This window comes from Corvus hawaiiensis, chromosome 6 (assembly GCF_020740725.1).
Source record: "Corvus hawaiiensis isolate bCorHaw1 chromosome 6, bCorHaw1.pri.cur, whole genome shotgun sequence".
NCBI classification, from domain to species: domain Eukaryota; kingdom Metazoa; phylum Chordata; class Aves; order Passeriformes; family Corvidae; genus Corvus; species Corvus hawaiiensis.
The window spans coordinates 56457235-56472373 of NC_063218.1; the positions used below are offsets into that span (position 1 = coordinate 56457235).

A 15139-nucleotide genomic window follows, 5' to 3' on the forward strand; every position below is an offset into this window, starting at 1 on the left:
CAGGAGGAATGGATTTTACCTGGGAGGCTTGTATAAGCATGCCACATGCAGTGGTTTTCAAAACAATAATTGTTAGCTGAAATTAACCCTCATAAATTTCACTGCCTTCATCTGTGGAGCCTCATCCCAAGCAGTCCTGTTAGCAGTCCTTTCAGCTTTGAATATGTGCTGCGATGCAGAATAAAATGTAACTTCCTGCTTTTTATTTGATACTTCCAATAGCATTAAAACTGCTATCCCTGCTACCTTGCCTGAGCTAATTAATATCCCACAACATGATGAAAGCACCCCAGCGTGGATACATTAACAAGATGGTATTTGGTGGGTCTACAGTGACCTGTGGTATGCCTGATGCAAGAACAAGCAAGTCTTTTGTTAATGAATACATTCACGTCCTAAGCACTGAAACCACTGCTTTATCCTGTAATACTGCAGTGATTAACATTAATTAATTTTCACACATGGTATGAGAGAAATAGCAACCTCATCTTCCTGTTTCAGTATTATTCTCGTCTACTGGTTCGTGTGCAGGTTTAACCGTCTCGTTTACTCCTCTTTTCTCCCCATATATTTTTAACAACCTGCTGCTTTTTGACTTGATAACTTCCTAGGGCATGAATTATCTCTGTCTTGCATGCCTATAAAAATATAACACATCTACGCCTAGAGGCCCTGGTCAGGTCCTTAAGGCACTGCTGCAACAGCAAAAAATCAATAATACTTGGTATAGCGGAAATGAAAGAAGGTTTCTGTATGTGAAACCACTTAGGAATTAATGGCTTTGTAGGTACGACAACAGAGTCCTATCCTAATTCCCTTCCTTTGTCCTTGCTGATTGTCCAAGAGGATTTAAGCTGAGGGGCAGGTGACGGTTTCTTTCTGTAGGATAAATTCGTTTGCGCACATCTTTGCTGCCACAGATAACCAAGTTTAAAGCCAGTTTGGGGATTTGTGCATGAGGCTGCGACCACCAAACAGCAGGAGAGACACACACATAGGTTTCACTTCACAGAACCTGACTTTGGGGCATACTTAGTCCCTGACTCTGGTTAAACTCCTGTGGGTTTGGAGTCATCTCAGGTCATTGCAAGCAGCTCACAGTGTGCCCAAACCACTGCGCTTGCAAAGGAAGCATCTCTACGTGCCTTATTCCCCCACATTCCTTAGTCACTGGTCAGCAGTTCCCTATGTGGATAGAAGGATTTTCAGCCAGTCTAGACCACCAAGGCAGACACTGTGCTGTTAAATACCAAAAGCTGTGACTGGCAGAAAGGGTGGGTCATTTTCACAATAAACACAGGATTTTGCCATGTCATTTGAAGCCACTACCGCACACTGCAGTCAGGAGTGACAAGTTCCTGTCCCAGAATCATGAACACTGAGGGAGACATGAGTATAAAGAGAGAGGAGAGAGAAGAAGATTATATTTTGATTAAGGCAGTATGTTAAAACCATGTTAAGGCAATATGTTATATATATCCTTTTGTAGTACAACCTGTTATTCCTTGTTAAGCAGTGTTCATAGCAGAAGAGGAAATCAGGAAAAAGACACTTTATTTACCAAGACACTGGGTAAATCAAGGGTTAATATTATTACAGCTGGATGACAGTTTTTCAGTGAAACAATGCTAATTTGTTGAGATCAAAAGAGATTGCAGAAATACATATTTGTTTTGATTAATTCCTTCAAAACTTGGGCAGCTTTCTGCTGGAAATACATTCGGTTTCCCATCTAGCAAGCTGCTTGGGAGCTTGGGATCTCATTTAATTTGCTCATGGCTGCTGCTTAAAGGTCTGACAAATCCAGGAGCACACTGCATATGCTCCTAACGGGGACTCAGCTCCTCGCTCAAGCCATGACTTTTAGGATTTTTTGGCTCCCTGCCATGGAGTTGAAATGAGGTTGATTCTCTGTGCCACAGCTCTGGCTTTCCGAGCTGCCTGTTGGCTGTGGCAGCTGCCCAGACGAGCGGGCAGGGGAATTGTGGGCTTCTTGCAACACTGGGAGCCTTGCCTGAATTGAAGTCTCTTCCATTACCCCAGCCAATTTTCCGGGAGTTGAAGACAGCCATTTCTGTCTCACTTTTGGAAAACAAACATGCAAACAAAAAGCCCCAACACAAAACAGCCCCACAGAAGCAGAAGGAATATTCCAGTCTGCTGGAAAGGCAAATATTGTGCTGCTGAACAGCTATGAGCAGCTGATGTGGCTGTCTTGGGCTGCCTGTTTATTTTAGGCCACTCTGAGTTCATCCCCATTGCCCACGGATGTCACAGTGAGTCAGGCTTTTTTTGACTGGGTGAACTAAAATACTTGAGATGCTGGAAGAGCATCTTGAAGTGCTTCACCCATTTCACAAAATCATGTATGAGTACTTAGGAATGCCCCCTCTTAAAAAAACACTACTCTGCCTCTATATATCCATAGCCTATTACTGTTGATTAGGAGATTAAAATGCAGAAAGAGCTCTTATTAAACAGAAAATGTAGTTTGGCTCCATCCTTAAGCAAATTAGCACCCTAAACAGGATTTCTAAGTGCATTTTAAAGAGAAACAGCTGTTATTAAGCCACTAGATATTTCGGCTTAAAATGGACTAAAAAGTAGTCTCATTTAAAGAGCATGCACAAGAGATGTGGGAGGGAGGATGATTATCTATATTATGCATGACTGAAAAGCAAGCTCCAATCCTGTCTCTTTGTGCATCTAAATGGTGTGGAGACACACAATTAGAATGATGCACAAGGAGAACGTGAGAGAGTAGCCTTGGTTTGGAAGCTCTGTGGGGTTTTTGAGAAGCATGTGTCTCTGTCTTACATGAAGGGTACACCCTGCCAACAAAGTCCCCAGCCAAATTTCGTATGTCTCTATCTAAGTGGTGCCAAGCACATTTCTGACTGGAGTTTTTGAATAACCCCTACTTCTCAAAAAAATTGCTCTTGACTTCTGCTGATGAAAAATAATACTTCCAGTACTTAACCCCATGGAGTCAATTTTCTCGATGTAAGTTTGCAGTAATGGGGAGTTTTTATACGTGTAAATAATGTTATTTTTATGGTCAGGTTATATGTATGCATATGGAAGTCTGACTGAAAATCTGTCCCTTAGAGTATGAACCAGTTAAATAAAAAGATGTGTGAAATCTTCAGTTGGAAACACAGATTTCCTATGAGTAAAAATCTTACCGAAAACAGTATTTCACAATTTTCATATTGGAAAAATTTGTACAGCATCGCTCTACCATGAACGAATAAAACTGTTTCACCCTGCCGGCCCAGACACCACAATTTATCACATTTAAATGCAAAATTGCCTCAAAAGAAAAAAATTGGGTTGAATGCTGAATAGAAAATGAGTTACATTCATACATCCTAACAAATGTGTGCATGCCTAACAATGTGTTCTGTTGACAGTTTTTAAATATTCAGTTCCCTCATTGGACTCAAAATCATTCTGCTCTCTGAAGAAAGGTAAAAAAAGCTTTCAACTCTTTCAGTCTGAGAAAAAAATAGCTGAACTCTTCAACTTGATACTTCTTTATTCTGACCTTTTTAAAATCCACTGAAAATTCCTTTTTTTCACATCTGGTCATTCCCTGAGTAACACAACACGACCCCCTCTTTGTTCTGCTCTGTGACTGATTAGGCTGTACCTCACTCATGAAAATGAACATTGATTATTGCTGTGCACCTTGCCTATGAACACACTTTCACTGCTCAGCTCACTGTGCCTACAATCCACGTGTGTCCCAATTTATAATGTTGCAAATGGATTCAGTGGAGATGTGAAGATAAATGGCATTGCTGTTCACAGGTGGAGGTATCCACAAATGAGATGTGTGTGCTTGAACTGGACTGTCAATTAAAGCATCTTGGATGCTTCTCCCTTGGCAAAGAGCTGTGCTCAGTAACATGTTTATAAACAGATGTACATAGCTTTTCACATTCCATTTTTCTCAGATGATGCCGTAGAGATTAAAATGCATTAGTGATTGAGCCACACATATAAATGAAATAAACCTCCCAATTAAAAACAAAAAAAAAGAGTAGAAAAACAAACATAAAAAAACCAATGGTGCGGAAAAAAATAAACCATCAGCCACATGCTGAATTAGAAATTATCTGTCTCATTGGCAGCTCCTGTGACTTTGCCTAATTCCTCTGACCATAACACAGCTCAGGGACACTGAGCCGTGGCAGGTGTGAGACTGAAAGGCTGAAAACATCCCCCAAAGTCCTTTTTACCACATTTATTCTTCTTTCTGTGTGGAATGCTCTTTGCCTGTACACTGAGAACTGTAACCAAACACCAAAAGAGCAGGAAGGTTTTGAGGCTGATCTGAATTGTATTCAACCCAAATTAGGTTTAATATTTAGGGGTTTTTTTATGGTTATTTTAGCTATTGCCTCATTTAAGGGCATTTTTCTTCAGAATTGCCAGTGACCCCAGATTTCAGTTATTGCTGGGCTTAAATGCAGTAGTCAACCATAATGCTGACTTTTATAGTGTTTATTATGTTGTTACATTGTATTAGACTGCTCTATTACAATCCCCTATCGTTTGTTACAGCATTCCAGAAACACCCCAATGAACTAAGGCTGCTTTCCAACCACGAAAAAACTGAAGGAAGATGCCGTGCATCCATATGGACTGAGATACCACTTACAGGCAACACTCTGAAAAACATTTATAAATTGAAGTAATGACAAAAGCTTTCCAACCTTTGCAGAAAAGCTGACTGGTGCGAGAGGTTTTCCCTTTATTCCATTCTGCAGGTGGCACCGTGTTATTTGCTAAAATCTAGGGATTGCTGTAGTCTCCTAAGCCCCCACATGGCTCTTTCCAGTCTGAGGATGCCAGAGCTCCTTCAGCAACCTGAAGAAGTGACCAGGTTTGACAGTTTTTGCCTGGAGTTACCACTTATTTCTCAGGTCTTTGTCAGTAACAACTTCCATTAGTTCACCTCAGAGGCATGGATAGGTGGAGTAATTGGGCTTTGGGGATTTTGATGGCCCTTTTTTTTTTCAGTTGTGCTGATCAGTTGAGTACATTTCGGCTACAGGGAGCAGATGGGAGGATCATTCTTGCCTCACATAATGACACACCAGGAGAGCATAAAGCTTCTGTGTGCTCCTCCATGCAACACAGGCACAAAACTTTATAATGGACATGTTCTCAACTCAGCCACTGAATATATCTACAATGCACATCCAAAAAACCCCAAACTTATCTTCTCCACAGCATTACCTCTGAAAGTGCCCTCCCTGGTTCCTGGTACCAGAGCAGGCCATGAGTCTTTTTGAAATAGCTCTCTTCTAAATGTAAACTGTTCTCATGTGTGGTCAGCCCCTCTCTTTCTGAGAAATGAGGATGATCTTCATTTATAAACTGCAACCATGTTTGTGTTAAATGTCTTTCTTTGTGGAATGAGCAATAAACCAGAACGTACTCCTTTTGATACTCTGGACAGTATGAAAGAGCAGGATGAAAAGTGGGACAATTAAAAATAAAAATATATATAAAATATCTTCTATAAGGAAATCAAAATCTCTCACCCGATATGCTTTCAGTCTAATAACTGACTTCGTGTGTAAATAATCATATTTTTAACAGATTTTGGGTTTTGAGGTACTAGCAGCCTAAGACATAATGAAAAATAAGGCAGTCAAGACCAAAACAATGACATTTTAGTGCAGGAAGATGTAGCTGACAGTTAATTCTGAGCTATAGAGCTCACATCAGGACACTACCTTGTTCAAACTGTAGCAGTATTTACAAAGGCATTGAGATGCTTTACTCCCACCACAACCAATTTCTAAAAGGTAAGGGCAATCCTTTTCTATCCTTCAGAAATCTTTTGTACTCTAAGAATATTACATGCTTGGAAAAAGAGTATTCCACGCTCGGAATATACAGTCCTGAGAGGCACATGAGTGGCTGGCCCATCCCTCATGTCACACAGTGGGAAGGACAGAGAGGGACACCACATGGGTGTGCTGCCATTCAGAGGCAAGCACAGGCTGGAGAAATGGGCTTTATGAAGTTCAACAAATGGAAATGGAAATACAAAGTCCTGCACCCAGGGAGAAACAACCCCATGCACCAGGGCAGAGTGTGTGGGCTGACTGGCTGGAAAGCTCTTTTGCAGCAAAGGTCCCAGAGGTCCTGGGGGACACCAAGCTCACCAGGAACCAGAAACCTTGTGACACAGGAAGAAATAATGGAAAGCATTGCTCAGAGTTGTAGCAAATCTCATCCAGTTGTATTCAACAGTTGAACATAAACTAGTGCTGCTGAAAAACAAAGGACACTCGACGGCTTTAAATTCACACTTCAGCAACACAATTAATTTCCTTGTCAAAGACAGGAAAAGTGATATCAACCCAGCTGCAAAAAGGTTACAGACAGAGCTGTTGTCTTATGCTCATAATTAAATATTTCATTTACAGTTTTTATCAAATGTTAACTAGAATATGTTTCTGTCAGCCTCCTCTAGGATTCCATTTAGCAGGCAAAACATTTCCATCAAAAACTCGATTTCCATTTGTCTCGGTTTTGAAAGACAGGTGTCTGCTAAGGAAGGCAGAGGCCCCCCTTGAAGTGGCAGATATAACCCCTTTTCCCTCCAAGTTATTATATTTTGAAATCAAGGGCCTTTAGGCAAAGATGTGGGAAATAGGAATAACAGTTCTTTACTCTATATATATATATGTATATAACCAGTCAAACAAAACAACAACAACTCTGGCAGTAACAGCAATCACAAACCCAGTGCCAGCCCTCTCGGCTGTCAGGCCCTTTCCCCTCGGGTGCAGTTCCGCTCACAGCCGGCAGAGATCGCTGGCGGCTCCCGGTGAGCAGGGCAGGTGCGATGGTTCCCCCGCGGCTGCAGGGGGCGCTCCGGAGCGAGCTCGGGAAACCCGCGGCTCTGGTGCCCTGGGATCCCGGGAAGGGATGGAACAAAGGCTTCACAAACCCCTGGGCAGTTGATCCCGGGCTCTCAGGAACAGTAGGCTGGAATGGCAGGGACGAACGCAAATCCCGGGTGGCAGACGAGATGTATCCAGATGGGAAAACGGAGGCCCAGGCAGGCAGGGCGAGCAGGGCTACAGCGTAGCGAAAGCTCGAAGCAGCAGCGGGGCAGGGCAGCCACAGCTCGGTCTCCAGCAGGGCAGGGAAAGCGGCTTTTGGGGTCCCGGCGTTGCTTCCAGCAGGAAGAAAGAACGGCCAAAAAGAAAGCAGCAGCAGCTCCTTTCTCTGCAGCTTCTCTCTCCGGACGCTCAGAGCGAACTGTCCCCACACCCAGGTGTAGACAAAAGAGTAGCCAGGCCCGCCCCACTCCCCTTTTTGTCTTTCTTAAGTACAGCTATTTGTCCCCTAGCAACATGCATATGGGAGAAAATTCCTTTAACAGGAAAACCTAAGACTAAACTAAAACCCCAACATTATCCACCCCGAATTTTTTCCCATACTAACATGTTACATGAAACTTAACTTTTTTTAACCATATAAATCTATGCATTACCCAAATTATATACAAATATACATGCTGATATTGATACAAGTGCAGAGCCATGGGTAGTTCACCCTAAAACAAGGTCCTCTTGAGGTAAGCATCGGGTCTCTCCATCCTTTTGCATCACCCACCAGGTGCAACCTGGTCCCTGAGCAAAAACAACCCCACGGATGGGTTTGTCTTTGCTCAAGGCAGACTTTACCCAAACAGTTTTTCCAAGCATACCTCTCATGTGCACCACTGGAACCTTATCTCCATCTGTTGTTTGTAGGGGTTCGGATTGGGCAGGGCCTGCTCGGCTGGTGGAACCTCGAGTGTTAACTAACCAGGTGGCTCTTGCTAAATGCATCTCCCAGTTTTTGAAAGTCCCCCCACCCAGTGCCTTCAAGGTGGTTTTAAGCAGTCCATTACACCGCTCAACCTTCCCAGCTGCTGGTGCATGGTAAGGGATGTGGTACACCCACTCAATGCCATGTTCTCTAGCCCAGGTGTTTATAAGGCTGTTCTTGAAATGAGTCCCATTGTCAGACTCGATTCTCTCAGGGGTGCCATGCCTCCAAAGGACTTGCTTTTCCAGGCCCAGGATGGTGTTCCGGGCAGTAGCATGAGGCACAGGGTAGGTCTCCAGCCACCCAGTGGTGGCTTCTACCATTGTGAGCACATAGCGCTTGCCTTGGCGGGTTTGAGGCAGTGTGATGTAATCAATCTGCCAGGCCTCCCCATACTTGTATTTGGACCATCGCCCACCATACCACAGAGGCTTCACCCGCTTGGCCTGCTTGATCGCAGCGCATGTCTCACAGTCATGGATAACCTGGGAGATACTGTCCATGGTTAGATCCACCCCTCGGTCTCGTGCCCACTTATAGGTGGCATCTCTGCCCTGATGGCCTGAGGCATCATGGGCCCATCGAGCTAGGAACAGTTCTCCTTTATGTTGCCAATCCAAGTCTATCTGGGACACCTCTATTTTCGCAGCCTGATCTACCTGTTTGTTGTTACGATGTTCTTCATTAGCCCGGCTCTTGGGGATGTGAGCATCTACATGACGGACCTTCACGGATAGCTTCTCTACCCGAGTGGCAATGTCTTTCCACTCTTCAGCAGCCCAGATTGGTTTTCCTCTGCGCTGCCAGTTTGCCTTCTTCCACCTTTCCAGCCAACCCCACAGAGCATTGGCTACCATCCATGAATCGGTGTAGAGGTAGAGCATTGGCCACTTCTCTCTTTCAGCTATGTCCAGAGCTAATTGGACAGCTTTGAGCTCAGCAAATTGGCTCGATCCACCTTCTCCTTCAGTGGCCTGTGCAACTTGTCGTGTGGGGCTCCATACAGCGGCTTTCCATTTCCGGCTAGCGCCTACAATTCGGCAGGAACCATCAGTGAAGAGGGCGTATTGTCTTTCACTCTCTGGTAGCTCGTTATATGGTGGGGCTTCTTCGGCACGTGTCACCTGCTCCTCTTCTTCTTCAGAAGATAACCCAAAAGTCTCACCTTCCGGCCAGTTTGTAATTATTTCCAAGATCCCAGGGCGACTTGGGTTTCCAATTCGGGCGCGCTGCGTGATGAGGGCAATCCATTTGCTCCAAGTAGCGTCGGTGGCGTGATGCGTGGAGGGAACCTTTCCTTTGAACATCCACCCCAGCACCGGTAGTCGGGGTGCCAGGAGGAGTTGTGCCTCTGTGCCGATTACTTCTGAGGCAGCCTGGACTCCTTCATAAGCTGCCAGGATTTCCTTCTCAGTGGGAGTGTAGTTGGCTTCAGACCCTCTGTAGCTTCGGCTCCAGAATCCCAGTGGTCGGCCCCGAGTCTCACCAGGCACCTTCTGCCAGAGGCTCCAGGACAGACCATTGTTCCCGGCTGCAGAGTAGAGCACGTTCTTCACCTCTGGTCCTGTCCTGACTGGGCCAAGGGCTATGGCGTGAGCAATTTCCTGTTTGATCTGGGTGAAGGCTTGCTGCTGTTCAGGGCCCCAGTGGAAATCATTCTTCTTGCGGGTAACCAGGTAGAGAGGACTCACGATCTGGCTGTACTCGGGAATGTGCATCCTCCAGAAACCTATAGCACCTAGGAAAGCTTGTGTTTCCTTCTTGTTGGTCGGCGGAGACATTGCTGTGATCTTATTGATGACCTCAGTGGGAATCTGACGTCGTCCATCTTGCCACTTTACTCCCAGGAACTGGATCTCTCGGGCAGGTCCCTTGACCTTGCTCTTCTTGATGGCAAAACCAGCTTGCAGGAGAATTTGAATTATTCTCTCTCCTTTCTCAAACACTTCGGTTGCAGTGTTCCCCCACACAATGATGTCATCAATGTACTGCAGATGTTCTGGAGCCTCACTCTTTTCTAGTGCAGTCTGGATCAGTCCATGACAGATGGTGGGACTGTGCTTCCACCCCTGGGGCAGTCGGTTCCAGGTGTACTGCACGCCCCTCCAGGTGAAGGCAAACTGAGGCCTGCACTCTGCTGCCAGAGGAATGGAGAAGAATGCATTGGCAATGTCAATAGTGGCGTACCACTTTGCTGCTTTGGACTCCAGCTCGTACTGGAGCTCCAACATGTCTGGCACGGCAGCGCTCAACGGTGGAGTCACTTCATTCAGGGCACGATAGTCCACAGTCAATCTCCATTCCCCGTCAGACTTGCGCACAGGCCAGATGGGGCTGTTGAAGGGTGAGTGGGTCTTGTTGACCACCCCTTGACTCTCCAGCTCGCGGATCATCTTGTGGATGGGGATCACAGCATCTCGATTTGTCCGATACTGCCGGCGGTGCACTGTCGAGGTGGCAATTGGCACTCGTTGCTCTTCCACTTTCAGGAGCCCAACTGCAGAAGGATTCTCAGATAGTCCAGGCAGGGTGTTCAATTGCCTAATGCCCTCTGCCTCCACAGCAGCAATCCCAAATGCCCACCTGAGTCCTTTTGGGTCTTTGTAGTAGCCATTCCGGAGGAAGTCTATGCCCAGAATACACGGGGCCTCTGGGCCGGTCACAATCGGATGCTTTTGCCACTCCTTCCCAGTCAGGCTCACCTCAGCTTCCAAAAGGGTCAACTGCTGTGATCCCCCGGTCACCCCAGCGATGGATACAGGTTCTGCCCCCACATGTCCCGACGGCATTAAAGTACACTGTGCCCCAGTATCAACCAATGCATCATATTTTTGTGGCTCTGATGTGCCAGGCCATCGGATCCACACCGTCCAGAAAACTCGGTTCTCCCGTGCCTCTTCCTGGCTAGAGGCAGGGCCCCTCTAGCCCTGGTTATCATTCTTTCCCTGGGCGTACATGCTCGAGGTACCTTCAAGGGGATCCGACATATCATCCTCCCTTCTGTAATACCTGGCAGCTCGGTCATGGGAGGCTGAGGCTACCTTCACCTTAGCGGAACCCCCTCGGTTAGTGCCTCCCTCCTTGAGTTCACGCACCCGCGCTGCCAGGGCAGAGGTGGGTTTCCCATCCCACCTTCTCATGTCTTCCCCATGCTCACACAGGAAAAACCACAGCTCAGCTCGTGGGGTGTACCCTCTCTCTCTAGCAGGGGGACGACGGGCTCTGACTTGGGGGCCTGTGACTCGCACTGGTGCCACACTGACCCTCCTCATCTCCTCCCTCATCTCCTCCCTCATCTCCTCCCTCATTTCCTTCCTCATCTCCTTCATGTCCTCTTTGAGGTCCTGGACCACAGCAGAGACATGAGCTTTCAGCGGGCCATTGATCATGCTGTCATAATGCCTGAGCCTGTTGGCAACAGAGCCCACTGTTTCTCGGGTATTGTCAGCATCAATCGTTGCAATGAAGGTGGTGTATTGCGATGGCCCTAGCCTTGCCAGGTTCCACATCATCTGTCCTGTGCACCTGACCTTATCGGGGTCATTATCATGCTGTCCATCCTTCCCAAAGAGTACCTCTAATATTGCCACCTCTCTTAGCTGTTGGATCCCTTGCTCGAGTGTCTTCCACTGCATTCTATGATGATACTCCTGCATTCTTTCTTTGTGAATGAACCTTTCTCTCACACTCATTAAGAGCCGCTCCCAGAGAGAGAGAGGCCCTGGCTCCCTCACAAATATCTGGTCCACACCTGGGTCCTGGGTCAACGATCCCAGATACCTTGCCTCACCACTATCCAGTTGCACACTTGTGCCCATAAGGTCCCAAACCCGAAGCAGCCAGGTGGTATAAGGCTCACGCCCCCTTCGCACAATGTCGTTTCGCATAGCACGGAGACTGTCGTGCGACAGGGACTCAGTGATGACTTCTGGCTCTGGCTCTCCTGCTGGTTGTGAGGGCCCTGGTTGCCCATCATCATTAACTGGTCGTACTGATTTGGTCTTATACTTCCTCCTTTGCACAGGGGCGACTGCTGCTGGCTGTGGTTGTCCTTGTGGTTCAGCTGAAGCCTGGACGGTTGTAACATCCGTGGGTTCCACTGCTGCACCATCGGACTCACCCTCTTTGGGGCAGGGAGAGGGTTTTTCACTAGCTGAGGAGGTGTATTCCCTTAGCAATTGGCATATCTCCTTGCGCACCTGGCCCATCTCCTGGCACATCTCCTTGCGCACCTGGCCCATCTCCTGGCATATCTCCTGGCGCACCTGACCCATCTCCTGGCATATCCCCTGGCGCACCTGACCCATCTCTTGGCACATCTCCTGCATCCCTTTTGCCAGTACCCCCACCCAGTTTGGGTAGTCCATTTCTGAGGTGGACTGTTGGGCAGTATCAGTCTGTGGGGCGGGATCTCTAGTGTCTGGGGCTGTGGCAGGCTCTGGCTCTGGGGTAGGATCTCTAGTGTCTGGGGCCGTGTCAGGCTCTGGGGCAGGATCAGGCTCTGGGGTAGGAACTCTACTCTCTGGGGCCATGTCAGGTTCTGGGGCAGGATCTCTAGTCTCTGGGGCTGGTGTCCGGGTAGATATCCAAGCCAATCTCAACTTATCCTTGAATGCTAAATAGAGTAGGCCTATCAGCAGCAGATGGTTAGTATTCAGAGGGAATTTAAACCCTTCGAAAATTGATGGGGTGGGCCCAAAGAACTGGTTGAGGGGTTGGGAGAAAACTTCCCCTGGTGTCATTTCCTCACAGAAGGTACCATTGTTAACATAACCCCAAAAACATGTGCTCAGTGTGTGATAGCTGTTTATCCATGTGCCCACATTCCGGAGGAAGTTAAAAACCCATGAATTCCTCACCTTCTCGACCCATAACGCAAGCTGGATAACAGCAATGGTAGCCTTAGTCAGAGGACCCATACTCAAGTAAGGAGCTGCAAAGGGGAAGAATATAGCCACGGCTACATGCCACCCAAACCAGGGTAAACTAGACCACATAGTGCTGCCTAACAAGGTTCCAATATCCAGCACACAAAATAAAGTTATCGAGGAACTGTTATTCCTTTTTCACCTCTATCTCTTAATGCCCTCAGGCCCCACGTTGGGCGCCAAGATCTGTCTCGGTTTTGAAAGACAGGTGTCTGCTAAGGAAGGCAGAGGCCCCCCTTGAAGTGGCAGATATAACCCCTTTTCCCTCCAAGTTATTATATTTTGAAATCAAGGGCCTTTAGGCAAAGATGTGGGAAATAGGAATAACAGTTCTTTACTCTATATATATATATGTATATAACCAGTCAAACAAAACAACAACAACTCTGGCAGTAACAGCAATCACAAACCCAGTGCCAGCCTTCTCGGCTGTCAGGCCCTTTCCCCTCGGGTGCAGTTCCGCTCACAGCCGGCAGAGATCGCTGGCGGCTCCCGGTGAGCAGGGCAGGTGCGATGGTTCCCCCGCGGCTGCAGGGGGCGCTCCGGAGCGAGCTCGGGAAACCCGCGGCTCTGGTGCCCTGGGATCCCGGGAAGGGATGGAACAAAGGCTTCACAAACCCCTGGGCAGTTGATCCCGGGCTCTCAGGAACAGTAGGCTGGAATGGCAGGGACGAACGCAAATCCCGGGTGGCAGGCGAGATGTATCCAGATGGGAAAACGGAGGCCCAGGCAGGCAGGGCGAGCAGGGCTACAGCGTAGCGAAAGCTCGAAGCAGCAGCGGGGCAGGGCAGCCACAGCTCGGTCTCCAGCAGGGCAGGGAAAGCGGCTTTTGGGGTCCCGGCGTTGCTTCCAGCAGGAAGAAAGAACGGCCAAAAAGAAAGCAGCAGCAGCTCCTTTCTCTGCAGCTTCTCTCTCCGGACGCTCAGAGCGAACTGTCCCCACACCCAGGTGTAGACAAAAGAGTAGCCAGGCCCGCCCCACTCCCCTTTTTGTCTTTCTTAAGTACAGCTATTTGTCCCCTAGCAACATGCATATGGGAGAAAATTCCTTTAACAGGAAAACCTAAGACTAAACTAAAACCCCAACACCATTCTATTGAGGATAATATTTTGCCTCGTATGTGACTGAAAATTATTCTTCTGGTATTTTTTAACTCTAGTGTTTCTGGATACCTTATTCCCACATCACACGGATATGCAAGATGGACACAGAGCAAAAGCAGCTTGATTATTATTATTTACAGTATATTTACAACAAGGCATCTTTGTTCTTCTCTGCCAGTACAAAGAGATCTTCATTTGATCTCAGGAACAATGTATGGAGGAACCTTCACCAACAAGCTGGTTTACTTTGGTGTGCAATTTGAGAATATTTTCAATGTATTGAAGATCTGTGAATGAGCTTGTTCCTCTGGTCCTCAGACTACCCAAATATAAAAACCAGCTGGAAAAATCAGTCAAGTGTAACTCTTTCTTAATTATCTTTAATCAGAATTAACTGTTGCTCCAGCCACGGGCAGAGGTTTGCACAGAAAAATGTCTGCCTTTTTAACAGCTTCAAACCTGCAATGACTCTTACTGAAATGGATTCCAGAAGATCCAAGAATGGTTACTGTCAGCTGGCTTTTATCTGATTTTATTTGCACTGAGGAAATGAAAAGATCAACTACTTCTAGCAAAATAAAGTAAATCATATAGAAATTTGTAATTTTGAACGCAAGACATGAATTGTAGGTACCCCAGGACAGCTGTTTCTGTTCATATAAATTTAACAACAAAAGATACAGGGTCTGTTTTATAATCAGGGGGTTTGAGCAGACATTTTAGTGCAGTTAATTATGAATTTTTATTTCAATTTAATATATATTTGGTCTTGTATAAAAATTATAAGCAGAGGAGTATTAATTAGACCTAACAAATTACATCTCCAGTGGGCCATGAAACTCATTGAAATGAAAGTAGAATTGAATTTACCAGAGCCCAGGTCAATAAAACATTTGGAATTCTTAATTTTACTTCAATATAATTTGTGTTATTACTCCCCATAAAACTCTGTTTGAACTTTAATGTGAATGAATATCCAATATATATCTCTCAGAAAAGCCTTAGATTTCAAAATCAAGGAGCCATAAAGCACAATTCTCTACTGATCCAGAGTAACATGAAATGTACTTCCAAACTGGGGCACAGCTGCAACACCAGAAAAAAATGTATATATATATATTCATATTCAGTTTTCATGTGTTTGAAGGCCACTGTCAGACTGTCCTGCAGATTTAAATGGTTTTTAATAGAGTGGAGATGATCAAATCAATATGTGCTTAAAGACTAACTCAGGTTGCCAATCTCCATGTAATGGAACGTTAT

General features: G+C 46.3%; 1 protein-coding gene and 1 long non-coding RNA gene across 3 annotated transcripts in view; one reads left to right on the plus strand and one right to left on the minus strand.

The window, feature by feature from the left end:
- The window catches only part of LOC125327137, a 69155-nt gene extending 63697 nt beyond the window's left edge, over window positions 1-5458 (plus strand). For both annotated transcript variants that reach the window (XR_007204139.1, XR_007204138.1), the window contains one exon: window positions 4570-5458. This is a non-coding gene — a long non-coding RNA (uncharacterized LOC125327137). The remainder of the gene's footprint in view (window positions 1-4569) is intronic.
- Window positions 1-15139, minus strand: part of SPON1 (spondin 1) — a 185802-nt gene that overhangs the window by 48533 nt on the left and 122130 nt on the right. The gene's annotated exons all lie outside the window — the stretch shown is intronic.